Source organism: Hyperolius riggenbachi, chromosome 8, assembly GCF_040937935.1.
Source record: "Hyperolius riggenbachi isolate aHypRig1 chromosome 8, aHypRig1.pri, whole genome shotgun sequence".
In the NCBI taxonomy this organism is placed as follows: Eukaryota; Metazoa; Chordata; class Amphibia; order Anura; family Hyperoliidae; genus Hyperolius; species Hyperolius riggenbachi.
In genome coordinates, this window is record NC_090653.1 from 213,747,483 (window position 1) to 213,774,078 (window position 26,596).

Here is a 26,596-nt window from a genome sequence, read left to right on the forward strand (position 1 = left end):
TTAAACAGAGGAGGCAGCGGTGGTCTTACCCCCTCCAAACAGACACAGGCAAGGACTGCGATTCAGACAGTCAACAATTTATTCGGAACTCCAAAAAACAATGCAATGCGTTTCACGGGCCATACATCCCGCTTCCTCAGGCAAAATACAGTAGGAGTCACAACTGCAGAAAATACACAGACAACCAGAGGCATAAAATCGTCAAAGTGCTGATATGAATACGTAAATTTACATTTTGCATTACATTTTAGTGACAAGTTGTGCGCGGGTTATAAATATTAGTTTCAAACTGATAGTAGTCTCAAAGGTATGCTTGACAGCTATAGAATGGGTTAGGGGGAATGTTAAAGGTGCATTGTGCTAAACAGAGTAAGACCAATGATAAATACAAACAAATATGCAAATACATAAAGTAAAAATTGGCTGGGTTTGCTGCCGGTTGTTGCGGACATCATACAGAACAGTGAATAGTGGGTGAAATTGGGAGAAAGGGTTACGTGGTCTAGAGGAGGAGGAGGAACGGAGGGTGTTGGAATGGCTAAAAAACAGGTGGGGTGTTTTTGGCAGCAAGTAAACAAGGGTATAAGGAGAAGGCAGACTTACCATCTGTATTATATCAGCGAGCTCTGCGCCTCTGTAATGCCAGAGGACACCTGAGTTCATTGAGTAGCATGGATCAGTATGAGGAATGTGAGAGTACTTCCGGGCGGAAGTGTGTCATAGAGGGGCGGGGCCATCATGTGTGTATACTTTGTAAATTTTGTAAATAAAGTTGAAGGAAAAAAAAAAAAAAAGGAACGGCTAGAAAAATTAGTTTTGAACTGATGGAAGTCTCAAAGGTATGCTTGACCACTTTAGAATGGATAAGGGGGGGGGGGGGGGGTGTGTGTGTAAAAAGTTGCATTGTACTGAACAAAGTAAGACCAATGATAAATACAAACAAATATACAAGTATTCAACATAAAAATGGTAAAAAGACATGTAAAATGCATAAAATGTATAAAAATCAAAATAAAAGTTGTATATCATAAAATTAGAATAAACATATACATTATTACAAGGATAAAAGAGAGGACTATTAAAAGACTGAACGGATTAGGTAAAGTGCTTAATGTATTTTTTCTAGTACTTCATTAAGACCCTCAGGAACCAAAGTCCTGAGGGTCTGTATCCAATACATCTCCAGTTTTTTTTAGGGTAACAGAGGCCGCCGGGGCACTGTCGTTGATCTGATCAATGAGAGTGATGGTGAAGGTGTCAGGGGTGCCGTCATGTGCGTGGTGAAAGTGACGTGATACACTGTGCAAAGGGAAGTGTTTGAGGATATTCCTTTTGTGTTGTCCTATCCTACTACGGGCTTCTTGTGTGGTTCTGCCAATATACTGGAGACGGCAAGAACAGGAAATGAGATAGATGATAAATTTGGAATGGCATGAGATATGTTTTTTTATTTGGTATTGAGTACCTGTGGTGTGAGAAATGAAGCTGACGGTGTTGGTAATGAAAGGACAGGCTAAACAGCGGGTGTGGTTACAAGCCCAGGAGCCGGGGGGAAGTGTACTGGAAGAGGCGGAGGGAGGATGGTTGCGAGTTTACTGGGAGCTAACAGGCCACGGAGGTTGGGTGCTCTCCTATAGGTGATTTGCGGTCGGGTAGGTAATAGGGGTTTAAGGTAGAGGTCCTGGAGCAGGATTTCCCAGCGATTATGTAAAATAGATCTAATGATTGAGTGTTCTTTGCAGTATTTTGTGATGAATCTAGATTGAGGGTTATTGTCAGTGGTAGGATTGGAGATGGTTTTTGTAGTGGATGGTTGGATTTTGGCCTTATGCCGTGCATCGCGGATCAGCTTCTTGGGGTATTTTCTCTCAGAGAATTTTTTTGCAAGAATATCGGATTGAGTATTGTAGTCATTGATATCGGAACAGTTTCTAAAAATCCTTTTAAACTGGCTATATAAGGGTATTCTGGGTCCAAGGGCGGTGGTGAAAACTGCTGAAATGAATGAAATTGTTGGAGTCTACTGTTTTGAAGTATGTTTTGGTTTGTATGGAGTTGTTAACTATGGAAATAGTAAGGTCGAGGTAGTTGATTGTGGCTTTTTATTCCTGAGTGGGGTCAGGATTGTTCTCCCCACCTGCCTATACAGTGGTTGCCTATTGGTAACCCTGGTTTGTAAGTATAATTTTAACTTCTCATTTATTTTGTTGTCCCCAAGACGAATTACACTATTGGGTTCTTGGTGTCCCTCTGCTTTATTCCTGATTTGAGGTTGTATAAGAGTGAACAGAGGCGCCAGCAGGATAAAAGGTACTAAAAAGTAAAAAATTCCTCAGGAGGTGGTGGTGGTGGACTCGCCTCCTTGAAGTAGACAAGATACTGTCAGCTTTTTAACAGGTTTATTTATATACTCCAGACAACCATGCAACGCGTTTCGCAGGTATATTCCTGCTTCCTCAGGCAATAACAAATAGGAGTACACGCAGTATAGTCTCAAGCAGGGCTGTGGAGTCGGAGTCGGAGCAATTTTGGGTGCCTGGAGTCGGAGTCGGGAAAAAATGCACCGACTCCGACTCCTAATTAATTTTTTAACTTTAAAATAGAAAATATGATAAAATGTTCTATTTCTCAGATAAGTCATTAAAAATAATGTATATACACTGTACAGTATATATACAGTAATACCTGTGTTCAGTCCACAAAAATGAAATAAACCAATCAAAATTAGTTACTTGTGCTGCTTCAATAAAGCAGTCCCCGTATTTTTAAAGTCAGATATACATATCTGATTGTGACTGTACAGTATATATGATGTGTACACAGGAATCTCTTATATATACACGAAACAACCTCTATGCTGTAAGTATAAAGCCTGATGTGTAGCCGTGTCACTAATAGAAATGGTCAATGAGATGGAAATAATTCTGCATTGATGCTGGTTTATGCAAATGTATGCACTCTCTTTGCTCATGAAATCAAATAATTTGATATGTTAAAATTTGGTTTGGTGACCACAAATTAAAGGGTACCTGAGACAAAGAAAAGTGTTATACATACCTGGGGCTTCTTCCAGCCCCCTTCAGGCTAATCAGTCCCTCGCTGTCCTCCACCACCACCTGGATCTTCTGCTATGAGTCCAGGTAATTCAGTCAGTCAGAGCAGTCTGGCTACGTGCCGCTTCCACAGCCAGGAGCATTCTGCACCTGCGCAATAGTGCTGCGCAGGTGTAGTACGCTCCCGGCGGCGGAGTGTGTGCATGCGCACCACGCCAGACTGGCTCAAGTACCGGGACTCATAGCAGAAGATCCAGGTGGCAAGGGACTGATTAGCCTGAAGGGGGCTGGAGGAAGCCCCAGATATGTATACAACTTTAATTTCATCTGTCTCAGGTTTACTATGTTACACAGTAGTACTATACCCTACATATGCTCTCCCCACAGAGCTGCAGGGAATCCACTGAGAATGTTGTACACATTGAACACAGAGGTGTTGTCTATCACCCATAAACCTTGTTCAGATTGTGCATGAAGAATGTGTAATAGAGGAAGAATCTCCTCATTCCCCTGCAGAGTACCTGCACATCATTCTTACATGTACCCACAGTCACATTGACTAGGGCCTGATCCATGTTCAGATGTGTAATAGGAGAAGAATCTCCTCATTCCCCTGCAGAGTACCTGGACATCACTCTTACTTGTACCCACAGTTACATTGCCTAGGGCCTGATAGATGTTCTTTGTTCCGGTCTGTACCTTTTACAAGTACTCTTACCAAGGACTAGTTTTAGTCTATGACTAAAGGGAATAAATATGGCAGTCTCCATATCCTTCTCACTTCAGTTGTCTTGTAAAATTCCTAAGCGTTGGCAGTTAAGAGACGAATTTCACGTTACATACTGTTAATCAACAAAATTGTAATATGCAAATTAGAGGAGTCTGAGTCGAGGAGTCGGTGGAATCCTAAACTGAGGAGTCGCAGTCGGAGGATTTTTGGACCGACTCCACAGCCCTGGTCTCAAGGTCACGATAAGCGCCTCTGATTTGAGGTCAGTTATACAGAGACCAATTCTTTCTGAAAGAAATTACTCAACCAGTGAGGCCCCGTTCACATTACCAATACAAATGGCCCTGCGATTGGAACTGCAACGCTTCCGAACGCACGCCATCTGTGTTTGCATGCGTTGCATGACTGATTCCCATTCACTGTAGTGAATGGGACAGCCATGTGTTTGCAGAACCGCACTGATGTGCAACGCATGCAGTGTGAACATCAGACAGTGCAGTCTATGCACTTCTGATGTGCGTTTCTGCCTACCACACGCGTTGCCGAAATACGCAATGTGTGTAATGTGAATGAGGCCTAATTGGTTAACACGTAATCAACCACATTTCAGCATTGGATGTCAGTAATCTATTATGTTTTACCAAAAGTTTTCCAAATGGCTATCTTTCTAGTGTTATGGTGCGTAGACATGCATGACATGGGTGACCAGGGTTCGAATCCTGGCTAGGGTCAGTACCTATTCAGTAAGAGGTCCTTGGGCAAGACTTCCTAACACTGCAGGGGGGGCCCTTAGTGGCTGCAGCTCTTCAGCACTTTAAGTCCAACAGGAGAAAAGTGTTATACAAATGTTAGGATTATGAATATTATTACCACCATTAGTGTTGCCCATCAGGATTGACCTCGATCCTGCAGGTGACATTGCAGGGAACAAGCATTTTACAGACTCCTCATGAGCGAAGGCTGCATGATGGTGCAGCTTACAGCAGGCAGGGTGAGGAGGGGAACTATGCGCTGCCACCTAAACATTTGTCATTCTGAACTTTGAGTGACCTCAGGGAACACCTGTACACCGCTGGATTCAGAGGCCGTCTTGTCCGGGTTCCATCGACCGTGTCTGCATAGCTTAAAGAAAACCTAAACTGAAAATTAAAAGTCAAAATAAGCATACACAAGTCATACTTACCTTCCATGTAGTCTACTCCTCAGCGTCTTTCTCCTGTCCCGCGTCCTGTTTGTTCACTGTAATCAAGGGAATTCTCCGTCCTCCATTTTGAAAATGGCCATTACCCCATAACAGCTTTCTGGTCAGCACACTGTTAAACTGTAACATCGCCCACTTGAGCCATAGGGAAACATGGACATTACCTGGTACATCAGTTTTCCTCTCAGCTATAACTGACAGCAACTGATATTTTACTGACAGCAACTGATTTATTTCAGATCTGACAAAATATTGTCAGAACTGGAAGGGATTATTGTCAGAAGAAAATGGTGAGCTTCTGAGAGGAACTGATGGCAAGGTAACTATGTAATGTTCATTTGAAGTTACCTCGTGTGTTTATTTTAAATATTTTTACTCAGTACAGGTTCTCTTTAAAGGAAATCTGAGATGATGAAGTAGCAGCATTTATACTTTTCTTACGTTTATGATAATTAAAAACGATAGCAGGTTTTTGACATTTTCTTAAATTGCTATTTTTTTTTTTATTTCTGCTAGTATGCAAATGCGTTCCTCTTTGTGTATCTGTTGTTAACATTTTACAGCTTGTTTCAAAATAGAGAAAATAAAGCCTATCAGCCTTAAAGGATTTTTGGAAGGACTTTTCTTTTTATTCTTTAATTAAAAAAAAAAAAAAAACTTTGTGGTCGGCCTGTTATATCTTTCTTACTTCCCATTGAAGTAGTAGTTTGTAAAATCAGATTCCGGTGTCATTTTATCAGTGTTACATTTATACTGAATGTCTGTAATGTGTAGCATCCAGCACATTACAGTAAAAACACTTTCTTAACCTCCCTGGCGGTAAGCCCGTGCTGAGCACGGGCTATGCCGCCGGGAGGCACCGCTCAGGCCCCGCTGGGCCGATTTGCATATTTATTTATTTATTTATTTATTTTTTTCTGCACGCAGCTAGCACTTTGCTAGCTGCGTGCAGTGCCCGATCGCCACCGCTACCCGCCGATCCGCCGCTATACGCGTCGCCGCAGCCCCCCCCCCCCCCCCCCAGACCCCATGCGCTGCCTGGCCAATCAGTGCCAGGCAGCGCTGTGGGGTGGATCGGAGTCCCCTGTGACGTCACGACGTCGATGACGTCATCCCGCCCCGTCGCCATGGCGACGAGGGAAGCCCTCCAGGAGATCCCGTTCTTTGAACGGGATCTCTTGACCTCCGATCGCCGGCGACCTCGTCTCGCTACATGAAGAAAATTTTTACACTGAAGTGAAAATAAACTTAGGCGATAATGAATTGTATAAGTAGTACAGATTAATAGAACATTAGTAGCAAATAAAATTTCATATTTTTATTTTCAGTTATATACAGTAACTTTATTTATAGCATTATTATTATTATTATTAGTATTTAGTATTTATATAGCGCCGACATATTACGCAGCGCTGTACAGTGTATATATATACAGGATCTTCTCAAAAAATTAGCATATTGTGATAAAGTTCATTATTTTCTGTAATGTACTGATAAACATTAGACTTTCATATATTTTAGATTCAAATGCACACAACTGAAGTAGTTCAAGCCTTTTATTGTTTTAATATTGATGATTTTGGCATACAGCTCATGAAAACCCAAAATTCCCATCTCAAAAAATTAGCATATTTCATCCGACCAATAAAAGAAAAGTGTTTTTATAACAAAAAAAGTCAATCTTCAAATAATTATGTTCAGTTATGCACTCAATACTTGGTCGGGAATCCTTTTGCAGAAATGACTGCTTCAATGCGGCGTGGCATGGAGGCAATCAGCCTGTGGCACTGCTCAGGTGTTATGGAGGCCCAGGATGCTTCGATAGCGGCCTTAAGCTCATCCAGAGTGTTGGGTCTTGCGTCTCTCAACTTTCTCTTCACAATATCCCACAGATTCTCTATGGGGTTCTGGTCAGGAGAGTTGGCAGGCCAATTGAGCACAGTAATACCATGGTCAGTAAACCATTTACCAGTGGTTTTGGCACTGTGAGCAGGTGCCAGGTCATGCTGAACAATGAAATCTTCATCTCCATAAAGCTTTTTCAGCAGATGGAAGCATGAACCCACTTTTGTACCAGAAACAGCGGCAGAAGCGCCTGACCTGGGCTACAGAGAAGCAGCACTGGACTGTTGCTCAGTGGTCCAAAGTACTTTTTTCGGATGAAGGCAACTTTTACATGTCATTCGGAAATCAAGGTGCCAGAGTCTGGAGGAAGACTGGGGAGAGGGAAATGCCAAAATTCCTGAAGTCCAGTGTCAAGTACCCACAGTCAGTGATGGTCTGGGGTGCCATGTCAGCTGCTGGTGTTGGTCCACTGTGTTTTATCAAGGGCAGGGTCAATGCAGCTAGCTATCAGGAGATTTTGGAGCACTTCATGCTTCTATCTGCTGAAAAGATTTATGGAGATGAAGATTTCATTTTTCAGCACGACCTGGCACCTGCTCACAGTGCCAAAACCACTGGTAAATGGTTTACTGACCATGGTATTACTGTGCTCAATTGGCCTGCCAACTCTCCTGACCTGAACCCCATAGAGAATCTGTGGGATATTGTGAAGAGAAAGTTGAGACGCAAGACCCAACACTCTGGATGAGCTTAAGGCCGCTATCGAAGCATCCTGGGCCTCCATAACACCTGAGCAGTGCCACAGGCTGATTGCCTCCATGCCACGCCGCATTGAAGCAGTCATTTCTGCAAAAGGATTCCCGACCAAGTATTGAGTGCATAACTGAACATAATTATTTGAAGATTGACTTTTTTTGTTATAAAAACACTTTTCTTTTATTGGTCGGATGAAATATGCTAATTTTTTGAGGTAGGAAATTTGGGTTTTCATGAGCTGTATGCCAAAATCATCAATATTAAAACAATAAAAGGCTTGAACTACTTCAGTTGTGTGTATTTGAATCTAAAATATATGAAAGTCTAATGTTTATCAGTACATTACAGAAAATAATGAACTTTATCACAATATGCTAATTTTTTGAGAAGATCCTGTATATCTTGTCACTAACTGTCCCTCAAAGGAGCTCACAATCTAATCCCTACCATTGCCATATGTCTATATTATGAAGTGTAAGTACTGTAGTCTAGGGCCAATTTTTTAGAGGGAGCCAATTAACTTATCCGTATGTTTTTGGAATGTGGGAGGAAACCGGAGTGCCCGGAGGAAACCCGTGCAGACACGGAGAGAACATACAAACTCTTTGCAGATAGTGCCCTGGCTGGGATTTTACATCATTCTGTCATTTGCAGATTAGAAACTACACTCTGTATTTTAAGCTGCAAAACAGAGCAGGGCTAATGATCCTTTGAACTTTCCTGCAGTAAAACCGTATCTCAAGCTGTCTCTCACGGATTCTTGGTTGTTTAAGCTATTTAGAAAACAGGGCCGAGTCGACCAAGTTGGTGGAATAGCTCAAGCTCCTTTGCATAGATAACTGAAGTGTTTATATGTTTCAAAGAATTTTATTGAAATCAAGGATAGATAAACATCAAATCAACTAAAGTGTTTAACTCTTCCTGTACTGGAAAACAGAGAAATAGACTAGCAGGACTGCCAGGCAACTGGTATAGATTAAAAGGAAATAAATATGGCAGCCTCCGTATACCTCTTACTTCAGTTCCCCTTTAACAGCTACTTTTATTGAAGAATTCTTAAGTTGCAATCAAGGGTAAAATAGTTTATTACACCAAATGTTATTCAGGTCAGGTGGTTGCCATTAACTGGAAGGGGAATGGCACTACCACAATCTGCAATACTCAAGAACCCAGCAAGCACTCCATTCAGTTATTAGTAATTGTATATTTATTGTAGCAGTCAGGTAATCCGACATTTTTAAGTTCTCACAGTCCTCCCTACTACTTCAGCTGAGCGCCTACTGGATTCTTGACTTGAGAAATACACCAACTGTAATTCCTAAGGAACCTGTCTCCTGTGGTTGACAAACTCTGGCATAGGGAATTATTAAGTACTAGTGACCGTAGCCCATTTCAAAACGGGCTCTAGATCCATCATCGTCGCCACATGCCAGCGCTCACCCGCCCCTGCCCACCCTGGAACGGCCTGCTTCTGTCCCAGGCTGTCCGTGCTGCGCACATGCGCAGTTCCATTTCACACGGACAAAGGGACGCTGATGACGCAGGGACACCTGTTTTATTATACAAGATAGTCGTACACAGCGACTGCACAAATCAAATGGTTACTTGTGGCATTGAAGTGAGTTTGCCAACCTACAGAAATAAAACATCTGCAATGACCTTTAGGGCCAGTTCACACCGCATGAATCAAAAACTGAACTGAGTAAAAACTGATGCATCATATGGGTCAGTTTTTACATTGGGCATCAGTTTTTTATGTGTGAGTTTATTCTGTTACTGCTTGACTAATGCAATCCATCCATTGAAGTGGAGTAATTGCGGACTCGATATTTGCGGTCCGTTCGTTGGAACAGATCAAATGGATCCGTTTCAAATGGACTGATGTGAACGTATCCCATTGATTAACATAGGATCCGTTTGCAGCCGATGGAATCTGTTTTGTTGCACTAAACAAAACCATTTTTTAGGGCAGTGTGAACCGCCCCTTAGGCTAATATGGACAGCCTGCAACAAGTAGTCTAGAGATTGGTTTCTTAGCCAGTGGTACATCAGAATCATCTTTATTCACCAAATGCGACACAGGGTGCCACACCCGGAATTATTTGTGGACACATGGCAGACAAGGTTGGTAGTGCAAGTCCCAGTACATGTACCCCAGGGATACACTCAATTCATTGCAGTATGTTTGAAGCCTTAAAGGAAACCAGAGAGGTAGACTCTTCAAAGTTTTATACGTACCTGGGGCTTCCTCCAGCTCCATCCACACGGATCGCTCCAAAGCCAGCGTCCTCCATCATCTCCGTCTTCTGCACCGAGTCCCATAAGTTTGGCCAGCTGGGGCCAGTCTGCGCAAGCTCAGTGTGCTCTCTCCATCTCTCTCTGGCGGAGAATAGTACTGCGCAGGCGGAGGGAGCGCACTGCGCTTGCTCAGACTGGCCGAACGTAAGGGACCCGGTACAGAAGACGGAGGATGGCGGAGTGGGAGCGATCCGTGCGGATGGGGCTGGAGGAAGCCCCAGATATGCATACAACTTTGTCACTTTAACATTATGATACCTTTTTATATAAATGAATCTAAAAAAATAATACTTTTAGTTTGTTATTAGCATTGGGGAATGTTTAGACTGTATTCACACATGAGTATGGAGTATTTTCATCAAGTATATAAGGCACATTTGAGAAAATGTAACCCACATAAGTGCATTCCTTTGTAAAGGGGTTGGTGTTGTTATAATGTTGAGTCATATTGGATGAAAGCACTGCTTATTCGAGTGCTGTGAGGGAGATTTATGATTCAGGCTGCTTATTGCACATTGCTCCTATTTTCTGATGAGTAGTATTTGATTGAACTGAGATATCTCCCCCCAGAGTCTTTCTATATGCTAATAGGACTGATGTGTGCTGAAGGAGAGATTTTCTTGTTCTCTGCTACTACCAGTTCATTTCCAACTGTCATTTGTCCATTCCAAGTTTGAAAATGAGCAAATAATACAGATTGGTTTGTTTTAGGCCACTAAAACTTTGGTAACAAGTTTTTTTCTGCATCAGAACCCTATCTGGACAGCTTGTAGGTGTTTGCCCTATCACTGCAGACATTGCAACCAGACACACACTGAGAGGGAGTATAGTAAGGAAATGTGAAGCGGAAGAATAACAATAAAAGCATTGCTAACTCTATTTTAAAGAGAAGTGACTTGTCTACCTGTTGTTGTGCTCAGTAGCGGATCCAGCTTCAGTTTTTTTTTTGTGTTTTTTTTTTTATGAGGGGGGTGGGGGGGGGGGGCGGCAGAAAGGGGGCATGATGGCTGGCTGGTGGGGGCCATTTGAGCGACCAAATTGATGTTTGTATGGCCAGCTTTAGATATTTTTTGCCTGCCTCGGGTGATTAAAATTAAGTTTAACTAGTTCAGCAATGATAGGAACCAAATGTTAACATCACAAGCAGAACTCTGAGGCTTTTAAGCAGAGCAGATTGCCCAAGTGATGATGCGATTATTGAAGTAAAGTTACCCACAGAGGTACTTGGCTAGTTTGCTGACATGCATTCAACTTTATTCAAGCTGCTCCTGTGTTAAGATTACCAACAAATCACTCCAGCCCTCCATGAGTGTCTCACAACTCTACAAGCAAGGGCAGGGGGAAGAGGCAGGAGGGAGAGAAACACTGTGTGTGTGTGATTCCTTATCTTGGTAGCTAAGCATTGCTGGAGACATTGCTGGATGATTATTATCCTGCTTCAAAACATCCTGTCTGTAAAATACAAGCTCTAGTTTATTGGCTAATTCAAAAGAAAAATGGTAAGCGTTCAGCTTGGAAGCCTTCTTCAGACTCTCTTCCTGTTGACTGACAATGTTAGAACATACAATCAGGAGGAGGTAGAGAGATTTTGTTGTCCAGGCATATTAATTAAAAGGGATCTTGTAAGGATTCTGAGGTTTTTATGACAAATAGATAAGACCCTTGGTTTACTTAAAGGGACACTTAAGTCATCCCAAAAAAATGAGTTTTACTCACCTTGGGGCTTCCAATAGCCCCCTGCAGCTGTCCGGTGCCCACGCCGTCTCCCTCCGATCCTCCTGTCCCCACCGGCAGCCACTTCCGGTTTCGGCGACAGGAGCCGACAGGCTGGGAACGCGAGTGATTCTTCGCGTTCCCGGCCACAATATCGCCCTGTATGCTGCTATAGCATATATCTTTTTATTTTATTTTTTACAGACCCTATCCTGTTTACTGTTTGATGCTGAAGCCTGTAAACAGTATGTTTCTGAGCAGGGGGGCACAGTGATTCCTAGGTGGGGGCCAGTGCCTCAGCGTGCTCAAGTGTAGCACTACTTATGGTTGTGCTGGGACTCTGCTTCTAATATTTCTGAATTAAAACTCTGATCCAGAATCACTCCCCTGGCTTCAGGACTTCTTCTAGTTGTGTGCATCATGCATTACTGTATTGAAACAACAACAACGTAAATATAAGCATGATATCCAGTGTACTAGCATGGCTTTGTTTTGTTTTTAAGGCAACAGGGTTGCAGCCTTAATTTCACAGTACATAAATCTGCTTTTGGCTCTCTTCAGTTTAAGACTCGGGCCTCTTTCACAGTGGGACGTTGCGTTTGATGCGACATTAAAGTCGCACAACGTGCCCCTAACGCAGCGCATGTAGGTTATGAAATTGGACGTTATTTTGGACTGCGTTATGTGTCTCTTGGTGCGCTGTTTTCGTCGCATACTGATGGAATGAAAACGGCTCATGCGTTACATTTAAAAAAACAACCATAACAAAACATTACTGAGCATGTGCAATACACAATGCAGCACATTTAGCATGCAGCAGTTTCTAAATATTGCTACATGTTACACACAACGCAACGTGTGCACTGTGAATGTCGCACAGATTTTGTATTGCTGTGCTTCAGTCTGCGTTATAATTTTTTTATAATGTGCGACTTTAACGTCCCACTGTGAAAGAGGCCTTACACAAAAATCAAGTCTTGGTCACCCAGCTTTACTGTGATCGTTTCAAGTGTCACACACAGACACACACAGAGACGCACACAGACGTACACACACACACACACACACACACACACACACACACACACACACACACACACACACACACACACACACACACACACACACACACACACACACACACACACACACACCCACACACCCACACACCCACACCCAGTTACCAGCTGCGGGAAAAGTATTAGAGGCTGAGGATCAACAGGCCTGGTATTGCTTAAAGAGAGCCTGAAGCTAGATGAAAAAATGGCTTTTAAGCTTATATTCAGCAGGGGCATGTTTGCCCCTGCTAAAACGCAGCTATCCCGCGTCATAACGAGGGGTCTTTACCCCCCCCCCCCCCAAATATCCCCTGCAAAATATATGACCAACTTGGTAGTGGATTTTGCTGCCCCTGTGCGCTTCCGTGTGAGGCAGGGCTATGAGCTGCAGCCCTGCCTCACACGCGTCTATCAGCGGCGGATCTCCACCTCTCCCCCGCCCCTCTCAGTCTGCCTTCTGTCTGCCGCTGAGAGGGGCGGGGGAGAGGCGGAGATCCGCCGCTGACAGACGCGTGTGAGGCAGGGCTGCAGCTCATAGCCCTGCTTCACACGGAAGCACACAGGGGCAGCAAAATCCACGACCAAGTTGGTTGTGGATTTTGCAGGGGGGATTTGGGGGGTAAAGACCCCTCGTTATGCTGCGGGATAGCGGCGGTTTAGCAGGGGCAAACATGCCCCTGCTGAATATAAGCTTAAAAGCCATTTTTTTATCTGGCTTCAGACTCTCTTTAAAAGGAAATAAATATGGTAGCCTCCATATACCTCTCACTACAGTGGCCCTTTAAGTTGCAGCAGGAAGGTGCTTAGTGGCCGGCAGATGGTAGACTGAACTGTCCGACAAGCGCGCACTTCAGCAGTCCATGTTAAATATTGCACAGTATTGATCATCTCTGGAAGCCTGTAAAAAATAAAATTCTTCAAAATGCTTTCCAAAGTTGTACAAGACCTTTTTGAGGCATTTCATATGTGTGAACAAGGCTAAAATGCCTGTCTATTTTGTTTATGCCTATGTGTGAACAGGCCCTTTGGGCTCATTCACACTTAAAAAGCAGGTGGCCGTGCAGCGTACCGAAACATATGGCCATCTGCGGTGCCATCGACTGTCACACTGACCCCGTTCATTACACTGAATAGTGGAACAGGAAGCTTGTAGCAGGGAATTTTCCCATCACATTGCATTAAAACGCATCAGTAGGGACCTCAGGCATTGCTTTTTATGCCGTGTTTAATGTTTCTGCATATTAGACACTGTACACTGACTTGTACTGTCCTGGATGTGATGCAACTAAACAGCTGATTTAGTATTGTAAAATCAAATAATTCATAATAGAGGTTAGTTAATTGCAATGGTTGTTCCTCTGGAATGTGATCGGTTGTTATATTTCAAGGCACTGGAAGAAGGGTTTCCTGAAACCGGAAGCTCTAAGAATGTATGATTGAAAGCTGTCAGGGCCCGTTTCCACTATTGCGGAAACCGCTGCGATTACGCAGAGTTTCCCCGCACATGAATCGCACGGAGAAACTCTGCCATAGGGGAGAATGGCGCCGCCGGCCGAATCGCTTGCGGTAGCGATTTGGCCGGAACCCCCCGCAGAATTCGCTTGGGAGGCTGCGATTCCCGTAGCCGTGCATGGCACGGCTCATGGGATTCACCTGCGATCCCGCTGACCCGGAAGAGTGTTTGTCCTTTCACTGGTCTTTTCTCCATACCACAAGCTTAACCACTTAAGTACCAGCGGTCTCTGCCACCTTAAAGAGAAACTCCAGTGAAAATAATTTAATAAAAAAGTACTTCATTTTTACAATAATTATGTATAAATGATTTAGTCAGTGTTTGCCCATTGTAAAATCTTTTAAATCCCTGATTTACATTCTGACATTTATTACATGGTGACATTTTTACTGTTGGCAGGTGATATAGCTGCTGCATGCATTTTTGGCAGTTGGAAACAGCTGTAAACAGCTATTTCCCACAATGCAACAAGGTTAACACAAAGGAAACTGCCAGGAGTACCACGGTCCTCAGCGTTTCTTGTGGGAGGGGTTTCACCACAATATCAGTCATACAGCGCCCCCTGATGGTCTTTTTTTTTTTTTTTTTTTTTTTTTAAAGGAATAGATTTCTCATGGGAAAGGGGGTATCAGCTACTGATTGGGATGAAGTTCAATTTTTGGTCACAGTTTTTCTTTAACCTCCTTGCCGGTTATCCCGAGCTCAGCTCGGGGTAACCTGCGCAGGAGGATATCTCAGGCCCCGCTGTGCCGATTTGCATAATTTTTTTTTCCCCTACACGCAGCTAGCACTTTGCTAGCTGCATGTAGGTCGCGATCGCCGCCGATTCGCCGCTACCCGCCGCGCCGCGCTGAGCCGCCCCCCCCCCCCCCGCCCCAGACCCCTGCGCAGCCTGGCCAATCAGTGCCAGGCAGCGCTAAGGGGCGGATCGGAGTTCCCTCTGACGTGACGTCATCCCGCCCGGTCGCCATGGCGACCGGGGAAGCCCTGCAGGAAATCCCGTTCTCAACGGGATTCCCTGCATACTCTGATCGCCGAAGGCGATCGGAGTGGGTGGGGGGATGCCGCCGCTTAGCGGCTATCATGTAGCGAGCCCTGGGCTCGCTACATGATTTAAAAAAAAAAAACAAAGTGCGGCGCTGCCTCCTTGCCGGATTTTTTAGACCGGCAAGGAGGTTAAGGACCAGAGACTGCTGGTACAATAACGACGGAATAGCGACGAATCGCGCAACCGCCGTCCATGACGCACGCCGGCATCCTCAGGACAACGACTCTGCTGTCACTATGACAGCAGAGTCATGTAAGCCGGTCAGGAGCCGCTTTCATTGGCTCCTGGTGGTGACTATAAATGTAAGCATATGGGAGTTGCTTACATTGATAGGCACGGCAAGGAGCCAATAAAATCTGTTCCTGACTGGCTCACAGGGCTCTGCAGTCATAGAGACTGACAGGGCGCGTGAGCTGCGGCAGAAGATGGCGGCGAGAAATCAGAGAGATAGGCGGGAGCGTTGAAAACGGCAGATGCACACTGCGGCGGTGAATTGCAATCTACGCTCTGGCAGCCAGATCAGCATCAAAACAGGGCGTATATTTCAATTAGCGTGGTCCTTAAGTAGTTAATAAGCATCTTACAGCTAATAAACTGTGGTAAAGAAGATACCCAGATACACACACATACTGTGACAGGCCAGAAGAGTTGGTTTAAATGCTGTTCTTAGTGAGGCTGTGTTGTATCTAAAAACAGTTTGGCGTTCACAACTATTTATATTTTAATAGCTGTAGATATAAGTATGGTCCCAATTTAAATGTGAACTATTTATACATCGTAAAACTATTTTTTTTCCTCTTTCAGTGACATTGTGTATCAGCAACAGACAGTAATTTAATGGATGGATTCCAGCTTTAGTGACCTAGACAACATTTCTGGTAAGAAACTTTGTTTTTTCTCTGTGAAACAGTTTTTTTTTTTTTCATCCTGCTTTATATGTGTGAAATGAAGCAGCTGTTTGCATTTGATATATATAAATAAACTGATTAATATAGGATGTCCACAAAGGCCTCATGAAAACCCAAAACAAATGTAGAGCTAGCTCTATGCAGTTTGTCACTTAATTTCACCAAGCTTTGCTTATTAGTAGGAGGGCTTTTCGGTTTATTTTTCCCCCTATACATTCCTAGAGGTTTGGGTCACCCCGAGCTGTTTGGTTACTCTGTTGTACTGGTCCAAGCCCTATCCCATACAGCCATGTCAATCCCTGCCATGTACTGATGAGGGCCCGAAACAGGCTGTCTACATGTGGGTTGTGTAATATTTAAAGCTATAGGCTTGCTATACACCAGCGGTTCTGGATGCTTGTCTGGCTTAAGCTGGGCACAAACGGTCAAATTTCTAGCAAAAAATCGTTCGAGCGATCAGAAATTCTGATCGGATTGGTTGTAAATAATCTCCATTGGTGGACACAACCCCCCCCCCCTATACATTCCTAGTGGTTTGGGTCACCTCGAGTTGCTTGGTTAGTCTGTCACATAATTGAGAAACCTAAAAGTTGCTTTCACATACTTTAGGAATCTTCTAAACCTTCACCATTATTTACGCAAACAAAACATTAACCACGTACTGCGATAGGAAGACTGTTCTCGTTCCAGGGGCATAGAAAGTAGTCTTCAGCTTCGAAATGCGCCGTGCATTTTCCACAGTAGCATGTTTTATTTTAAAACTATAATGGCTGAAAACTGCTAAAGTATGAATTTTTCCTATTTTTTTTCTTCTTATTCCGTTTAAAATGCATTTAGAATAAAATATATCTTAGCAAAACGTACCACCCAAAGAAAGCCTAATTGGTGGTGATAAAAGCAAGATGTACATCTTTTGTTGTGATAAGTAGTGATAACGTTATTGGCGAATGAATGGAAGGAGCGCTGAAAGTTGAAAATTGCTCAGGTCCATAAGGGGCAAAACCTCAGTGGTGAACTGGTTAAGATGGTATTTCATTTCCATCCATGTTCAAACCAAGATCACTTCATCAGAAAGGAGGTTGAAGAAGCACAAATCAGGGATGAAAGTTCAGAATATAATAAAAAATCAGTTTGTAATGATAGGCTATTGGATTTCAGCTTACTGCTGTGGAAAGTAATGTCCTGTTTCTGCGACTGGAGAAAATCTTTAAGGTCATTAATGCTCCCAGCCATAGTATTTTTTTTTAATAATGCCATATTATTTCTTTTAAAACAGTACACAAAAGATGCTAGTTGCCCGGCACTCAGTGGTGGGGGGATATTAGAGGGTCTGCTGCACCATATATTTTAATATAACTCCGTCCTGTTCCTTTCCACAACTTGGTTCTTGGTGTATGGGAGCGTGCAAACAGACTTGTTCAATCAACAGGTCATTCACAGTACACAAAAGGCAGTCCGTGCACCGCTTCCTTCAAACACTTTTATTTCCCCAATGATTGTCATCAGCAAATGGATAGGCACATGTACAGTATACAGGTTATGTTCATATGTATAATGAAGCGTTTCTGACCTGTGCCATGGACGGGTGCGGGAGTGTGACCAGGGGGTGAGAGGACGGCGCAACAGCCGTTTCGCGCCAGTGTGGCGCTTGTTCACGTGCGGAACAAGCGCCACACCGGCGCGAAACGGCTGTTGCGCCGTCCTCTCACCCCCTGGTCACACTCCCGCACTCCGCAGAAACGCTTCATTATACATATGAACATAACCTGTATACTGTACATGTGCCTATCCATTTGCTGATGACAATCATTGGGGAAATAAAAGTGTTTGAAGGAAGCGGTGCACGGACTGCCTTTTGTGTACTGGAAATTTCTTTTAAAACATTCTCATAGGAAGAAATCCAAGTGAAATACCGAGCTAAAAGCTCTCCTGAATAATAAGTGCTGTTATAGTTATTCGCTCTCATCTTAGGGCATTCGGGTCTAGGGTTCTACTCCAGGAAGGGACATCATCTGCATCGCGTTTGCATACTCCCGTGTGTGTGTGTTGTGGGTTTCCTCTGAGCATTCCATTTTCCTCCCACATCTCCAAAAAAGAATATTGCCTTAAGCAGGCATTCTCCATTGGTTTGGACCAATAAGGATTCTCAACAGACGTTCCAGCCATTTGGCAACAGATCTTCACTGAGTAGATCGCAGCTGAAGGATTTGTTTTTGCAATAAAGCTTCTGTCTAGAATAAGTCTGAGCAGCAAAAAAACCCTATTCTAAGGACTTATCTATTATACAGCCGCCGGAAGATTTGGACGCAGGGTAAACCCGATACACTGCTTACCCTGCTCCTGCACTATTTCCCCTTCAGGTTGCCATGGATACTCGGGGAAAGACGTAATTCGGCTTGCAGCTATTGCAGGCGAATGAATTACAGTGTATTTGTAGTAATTTGTGTGCTCTGTCTTTTGACGGCACCCAAATTACTGCCTTAACGCCGTAGCTGTAATTCCTATTACGGCCTATGGTGGCGCCGGTTGCGCCCATATCTCCTGTGCTGTTTTTATAACACACCATTATGAGGGGATAACTGAGAATGTGACTATTTACTTAATTTGTATTACCATTTAAAGTTTTTTCTTTGTTTTATTTAGTCGTACATACTTGTATTTATTATACATTGTCATATACTGTAGCAGCATTGACACCTTTCTCCTTAATGCGTGGCAGATTGCATTATACAGTTTGCTTCATTCATTGTTCCTCAAAGTGGCTTTGTCCCTCCACAATCAGTCTGTGAAAAATATTATTTCTTTTTAAGCAGGGGCTATGTTGCTTGTTCTTATTAGCCCTTCAATATGCTTTTTTTTGATTCATTTCAAACTCTACAACCAAGACAAATCTGGGGAACTTGAGTTTGCACTTTGACAATAATTTGCTTATTATGTAGTCACACATCCTCATTTTTATCCTCAGTGTTATCAGCCTAACACATTGTTATCTCGCTCATGATTCACACTCCCCCACTGTATTCCTGTTACTTTATGATAATCCCATTCCTGCAAAATCCTTACTAAGCATGCATCTTTATATCTGTAAACACTGAGAAAAACAATTGTGTGTTATAAACGCATGCAAATAGCTGATATATTGTCGTTCTAGGCAGTCGCTGCTGTGCTTCCAAAACCCCTGCAGAACTATTTATTAAGGAAAGTAGTGCCACCGTTTAACTGTTCAGCTCTACAGCTTTAGTTGTGACCCCTCTGAATGAGTCACAGTGAGATTCTCTCTTTTTTTTAATGCATTAATAACTGAATTGTGTTTTTGTGTGTCTTAAAGTGAACCTGTGACCATCTGTTTACGGAGACAGAGACCTGATTTGCAAACTGATTTATTCTTTACTCACTAAGCTGCTCCAAATGACTGTCACCATCTCTAGGCATGTGACATCAATGACAGAATTAGTGGCAATGTAGAGAAAAGGATGGAGCAGCATAGTTTAAAGAGAAACCATAACCAAGAATTGAACTTCATCCCAATCAGTAGCTGATACCCCCTTTCTCATGACAAATATTTTCCTTTTCACAAACGGAGCAATTGAGGGGGGGGGGGTTGTATGGCTGATATTGTGGTGAAATCCCTCCCACAGCGGGATGTCAGGACCATGGTTCTGACATCACACTGTGGGAGCCTTGTTGCATTGTGGGAAATAACATCTGTTTACTACTGCCAAAAAAGCAAGCAGCATCTCCTTCCACTGACATCACCTGCCAGCAGTAAAAATGTCACCACGTGATAAATATCAGAATGCAAATTAGGGAGAGGAAAGATTTTACAATAGGGAAAACGCTGACTAAATCATTTATACAGAAGTATTGTAAGCAGGCCTGAGTCTCACTTTAAAATCAACTGGACACAGGTTCCCTTTAATGCTCTGTGCAGAACACTTAGGGCCCATTCACACTGCACGCGTTTCCAGCCGCGTTTTGGAAACGCGTGCAGGTGGCCAAAACGCACGACATCAGACATTGCATAGAGTGCAATGTCTGATGTTCACACTGCATGCGTTCCGGACCTGTGCGGTCCGGGAACGCATGCTGCACGCAGATTTTGCAAAAACGCGTGGCTGTCCCATTCACTTTTCAGTGATGGGATCAGCCACGCAACGCACACAAACGCGGATGGCCATGCGTTCGTACGCGTTGCGGTCCGCACGCGTTCCGCACGCATGGCCATCCGCATTTCTGATCTGAACGGGCCCTAAATGTTCAAATATTCGGTTTCCCTGATGTCATTCTACAATGTAGCATAATTGTTATTGGCTTATAGTGTAGGCTCCCCCTTCCTGTCCAGTGGAGACGCAATAGGGGCTACAGAAGTTGCACCTGCATTGGAGCCCAAGGGCCAGAGGAGCACATTAGGGCCCCTCCTTCAATCTCTGTTTTAGCTCTTCATTGATGCTGGCAACGATCATCCCTGTCTGTGCTTTTATTAGTAGCAATCATTAACAAACTCCCTTCTCTACCTCAATGAAACCTGGTGCTCCTTCTCAATTATTATATACAGCTTGCTGGGGCCTAATGTCAAACTTGCTCTGGGGCCAATAACTCAGCTAAGCCACTGCTCCAATCTGCAGTTGCGTAGGGATTATATGAACCAATGCTCGATCATAGTCAGGTACTTTTACTGGCTGTATTAAAGAAATCATTTTTCTTCTCTGCTATCTTGAGCACATTGCTGTATTTAATGGTGCCTTTTTATATTTGCTCTATGAGTTCAGCTTTATGTTTGGCCTTAAGAAAGCCGCAGTTTTATAGATAGTTGCAGACAGCGCAGGATATATTATAGCGTGCAAAATGTAATTCTGATATTGGATATGATTTTTGCACACACTGCTGCAGGCACAAGCTAAATGTGAGATTTTCAAAGGAGTTACGTGAGGAGTTCACGTGTGTTTATGTGAAATAAGTGAATGACATTGGCAGAAATATTTTGTTTACTGTAACATATCTGAGTTTTTCCTCAGTGGGTCAGGAATATGAAATCATCTTGGAACAACGAGCCCCTTTAAATTATTTTCAGACATGTCTTGCATCTCTTTGGCTACTTGTGACTTGCAGGTGTTTGGTTAGCGCTAGTTGCATTTGTTAATATGACTGAAGGCTTGTGTGCAGGGCCGTGCAGAGGATCCTTAAGTGGGGGGTGCTCAAATTTAAAAAAGGGCCCTCCCCCCCCCCCCCCCTTTTCTCTGCAGTGGCATCTTCTTCCAATAAGACTGCCCCCTACCCCGTCACAGTGCTAGCAAGTAGTAAAGTCAACAGTCAGGTGCCTGCCCTCTCCCACAGTGCGAGTGACAGAGGTGCCGCATTGCTATGCAGTCACTGTCAGCCCTGTCACCAGTAACCACACTCCCTTCTCTGCCGGTTGGCCTGCTTGTTGCTCTCCCTGGCAGCCGTGTGTCTGTTACATAACATCAGGTTTTTATGTGGTGCGGTTGCCATGCAGATGCAAAGCTTCTTGGAAGTTCCTCAATGTTGTTGGCGCCTAGGTCCTGCATCTGTCATAACCAGCCAGCGAATACTGCATGAATTATTATTATTATTATTATTATTGACTCTGACATCTTCTGCATGAAGCGTTGCAGAAGATGTCCATAGTTGTGCCCATTGCAGTCTAGGGCCAATTTTTGGGAAGAAGCCAATTACCTTATCTGTATGTTTTTGGGATGCGGGAGGAAACTACATCGCCTGGGGGAAACCCACATAGACACGGAGAACATATTAACTCTGTGCAGATAGTTCTAGGGATTTGAACTGGAGACCCAGTGCTGCAAGGCAGGAATGCTATGCACTATGCCACTGTGCTGCCCACAGCTATGGAGATGGATGCAGTATGCAAATAAAATACAGCTGGCACTAATTTATCCCCGCATGAGAATTTGGAAGCAGTCTATTGAATTCAACTGGCCGCAATTCCATGTCTGAAATCATGTCCACGGAAATACTGCAAATTTCCCCAAGTGGAAATGAGTCCTCATGTTTCCCTTCAAAACCTGTAACAGATGAAGGCAGCTTTTGTGGAATCATGAAGTTACTTACACACGTCTTATTTTTTCAAAGGACCGGTCATTTGGACGTCAAATCGTGCACGTGTACAAACGATCGTTCGGCTGATAAGGCTGGTTTTAGCGGATCTGTCAAAATCAGCCTTATCACCTGGGTGATCCTTTGTACCCACTCCCGATTTGACGTCCAAATGACCAGTCCAAACCACCGGTCGTTTGGAAAAATCAGACGCGTGCATGTACCTTAAGGCTCAGCATAATTTCAAAAGGAAGGGGGAAGAAGATACAATGCTGTGAGGACCTTGATGTGTGTGAACTGAAGGTCTCAGCTTGTCTGACAGATACCTGTGTGACATCAGATTAGGCCAGGGGTCGGCAACCCGCGGCTCCAGAGCCTGCGGCTCTTTTTCACCTTTGCCGCGGCTCCGGTAGTATGTGTCACTGGCTGCGGCGCGCGTGTGACGTGTGCTGCTGCTGGCCGGCAGCCTATCAGAGAGGCCGCCGGACCGGTGCAGTGCAGGGCTTCGGGCAGCCATTTTCCCATAGCCCTGCAGTGTAATGCAGGCAGGACGTGACGTCGGGAAGGAAGAGGATCGTGGGAGTTGCGCGCCACAAGGAGGTCGGGACCGGAGGTCGGGACAGGAGGAGATCGTGACAGGAGGTCTTTTGACTAGGTGAGTAAATGGGTTTTTCTTTTCATATCTGTTGAAGGATTGTGCATATTGGGGTCAGATCTGCTGAAGGATTGTGCATATTGGAGTCAGACCTGCTGAAGGATTGTGCATTATGGGGTCAGATCTGCTGAAGGATTGTGCATTATGGGGTCAGATCTGCTGAAGGATTGTGCATATTGGGGTCAGATCTGCTGAAGGATTGTACATATTGGGGTCAGATCTGCTAAAGGATTGTGCATATTGGGGTCATATCTGCTAACAATATGTGCATATTGGGGTCATATCTGCTAACGATTTGTGCATATTGGGGTCATATCTGCTAACAATTTGTGCATATTGGGGTCATATCTGATCCTGTATATAGCATTAAGGTAAGAAACAATATATGCAGTGTTAGATTTGTTTTATAATGGTTTTGCGGCTCCCAGTTTTTTTCTCTTTTCGGAAACGGGTCCAAGTGGCTCTTTATGTCTTAAAGGTTGCAGACCCCTGGATTAGGCTCTCCCTCCTCTTCAGTGCTTCTGCCTTTGCACTCTGCTCCTCCAAGCCTCCTCTCCCAGCACCCAGGACTTCCCTGCTCTCTAGTGCACTGACAGTTGTGTAGAAGCAATTGCCAGATCACTGCCCAATCTTCTCTATTCACTAGTGTTGCAGGTACAGGTAAGTTTCCTGCCAAATATTAGCTACAAGTTCTGTGGTGAAGGAGAGAGGTTTGGGGAACTACTGCTGCAGTTTATAAACTGACTTAGTGATGCCACTGCCCACCATATTTCAGCCACTACCCTCCACCAATAAGTCACTATAATGCCCCATGTACTATACACACGTCTGCATTTCCTGACATAGCAGCTACAGACACTCTTCTCTCTGTGTCACCTCACTGTGGTATGACGTGTGTCCCTGCAGGATCCTCGTGGTGGCTCAGTCAACCCTGCAGCAGCCAGCCTTCTGTGGAGTGTGCTGTGTGTGTGCCTGACAAGCACTGTGCAGCTTCGAACGAGAGACTATAGATCGGGGGCGGAGTTACAGAAGCCTAGCTGAAATAGGAGGAGGCATGAAGGAGAGGAAGTAGGAATTCAGCTCTGTCAGTTCCCTGCAACTCCAGAGCACTGGGCTGGCAGCTACAAAGACTGAGGCTGAGAGCTAAGTGTGCAGCAGTAAGTGCACACCGATCCTGACCCTGGTGAAATGAACAATTGGAGACAGCTTGGTGGAAATCTCCTCCTTTACTCCTGGCCAGTCCCTGCCTGAGCAGCTAAAGTAGAAGTCCGGGGGAAGGGCCACAATGATGTCTGTAACAAAAAGGGGGGTGCTTGAGCACCCAGAGCCCTCCCCTGTGCACATGCCTGCTTGTGTGGTATCCAGCCACTGTGGTCTGGTTTGGGTTCACCCCATTTCATTACTGTTTGTCTTTTGTACAGTTATTTAGGAAAGCTGGAATATCAACAGTTCAACGTCACAGTCAGCAAACAGGTTCCATTCCATGTGTCCTCCAGGCCTGGTCATGAGATCTGTGATGTATCCCAGGACTTTGGAAAACGTTTGCCCACTTTGCATCGGCTTACAAGAGGGTGGCTTAGGGAAAACCGTGTAACACAGGTTCAGGTGCCGCAGAAAACCAAACCTGGACAAGAATTTATCAGTTACCCTACCCTGAATCAGCCAAGCTCTGAGAATTAAGCTGCCCTCTGGTGCCTCTGAGACATGTCACACAAGTGCAGGAATTTCAATCCAGCTGATCAAATAATTGGAGAACATTTTGAGTTCTGAAAAGTCAATCCAATTCTTCTGGTTGCTAAAAGCTACACACACAACCTTTATAACTTGGGTTGTGCGCTGCTGGTAGACCTCCTCTTTCCCTTAAATGATGATTCTTGGGACATTGCAGTAGAAGTGCAAGACATATGTTGTAAACCAATAATGGGAAGGTTGTACTGGGGCAAGCACACAACAATGCAGACTTATTTAATCCTTGTATGTTTTGTCAGATCATACCGAGAGGGCATAACATGCACTACTTTGTTAGTACAGTAGTCCCCCAGTTATCTAGAACTCAACTAACCAGCAGTGTCAACCAGTCGGCACAAATCGCCGGCAGCACTCACAGTGGAAAAGGCCAACGTCTTAGGCTGTTTGTGGGCTCTGCTGTGCTTAAACATTGGGCTCCACAGCTCCACCAAGGTTAATATATTATCCATTTCTATATTTTAATATTTAATACAGGATTTATGGTATGTCTATAGAGTGGAGTATACCACTGTATTAGCTGGGCAAATTTTTAACATTGAGTCTCAAGCAACCAGAAAGCACACTTACCCGGCATCAGCCAATCCCCAGTGGTGCGGATAACAGAGACTCTACTCTATTGCTATACTAATCTTACCTGCATTTTAACTGTAATGTATTTTCTCATCATTTGCTCTTCGTCAACCTTGAATGGACAGTATGGTTACCTAATTTTCTGGGCTAGAAGTCTTATGAAAGAACAATTGAAACAAAGAACTTTGGGTTATCAAATTAAGTGACATATTCAGTTTGGTTGCATATTTTGCCTTTATCCCTGTTATTTTAGATTAAAAATGCAGAGTAAGGCTGGATTCACACTGTGCACATTGCATAATGAACGCACTATAATGTAGTGTTGGAATCAAAACTGAAACAAGCAAGCAGATAATCTAGTCAGATTTTTCTCAGAATCATCTGATCTCTATTTTTGTTTAGGGTATATGGCTAAAAGTTCTAGAGACGGAGGATTAGCAGGACAGTCAGGCAACTGGTATTGTTTAAAGTTAAATAGATATGTCCGCCTCTCTATCCCCTTCACTTCAGGTTCCCTTTAAAGTGTACCAGAGACGGGTCACATGGATAAAATACACATACCTGGGGCTTCCTCCAGCCTCCTCAGGCCTGATCGCTCTCACGCCGTCCTCTTCTGACTGCCCGTTCGCCCTCAATTGCCCCAGAAAATCCATCAGTCATGGCCAGTCAGTGCAGGCACCTCCCCGTCTCATTCCCGTCGCCGGGAGCGTTTTGAGCCTGTGCAGTAGTATTGCTCAGTTGCAGATCGCTCCCGGCCGTGGGAGCACGCAAGAGGTATGGCCGCACATGGGCAGTTGGCCCTTGAGCGGAGGACTTTCCGGAGCCAATTGCGGATGAACGGCAAGTCAGAAGAGGATGGCGTAGGAGCGATCAGGCCGGAGGCGGCTTCCACCAGCCCCAGGTATGTATATTTTATCCATGTGGCCCCCATCTCAGGGTCACTTCAACAGGCTGTGTCAGTACTTCCAATGTCAGGGACTCTAGCATGGATAGGTTTGATTGCTGAAGTTGGGACTTTGTGCTTCTCTCCAAACAGGGAAGGAGAAGCCCCTTTGTACAGTGCACATCAGAGGATACATGAGGAGAAAAGAAATTGATTTGAGGGTTACCGTGTGTTCTTGTGAGGCAACAGAGGTTGTCTGAATTTTCAGTATTCATTTAGTTTGGTTTTGTAATAAACATAAATCAAGCATTATGATAAAATGTATTCTATGATGATATATAATGTATTTTAGTAAAATACTGAAGCACTTGTGTATCTTTGACACACTTGTTTTATTTACACCTTCTAGAGATGACTGGTTATACGGCTTGCCAATAACTTCTTTCTGTAGTCAGGCCAGGAAGATGTGTTGTTTACTGCCTGAATGCAGTTACACTGAAGCAGGATTCCCATGCTGCAGGCCAAGCCAGGCACATGAAATGAC

The 26,596-nt window shown here is 44.1% G+C and overlaps 1 protein-coding gene across 5 annotated transcripts in view; it reads left to right on the top strand.

Moving 5' to 3' along the window:
- Positions 1-26,596, top strand: part of STRBP (spermatid perinuclear RNA binding protein) — a 278,568-nt gene that overhangs the window by 66,375 nt on the left and 185,597 nt on the right. For all 5 annotated transcript variants that reach the window (XM_068248150.1, XM_068248154.1, XM_068248153.1 and 2 more), the window contains exon 2: positions 16,020-16,093. The gene's annotated coding sequence lies outside the window, so the exon portion shown is untranslated. The remainder of the gene's footprint in view (positions 1-16,019; positions 16,094-26,596) is intronic.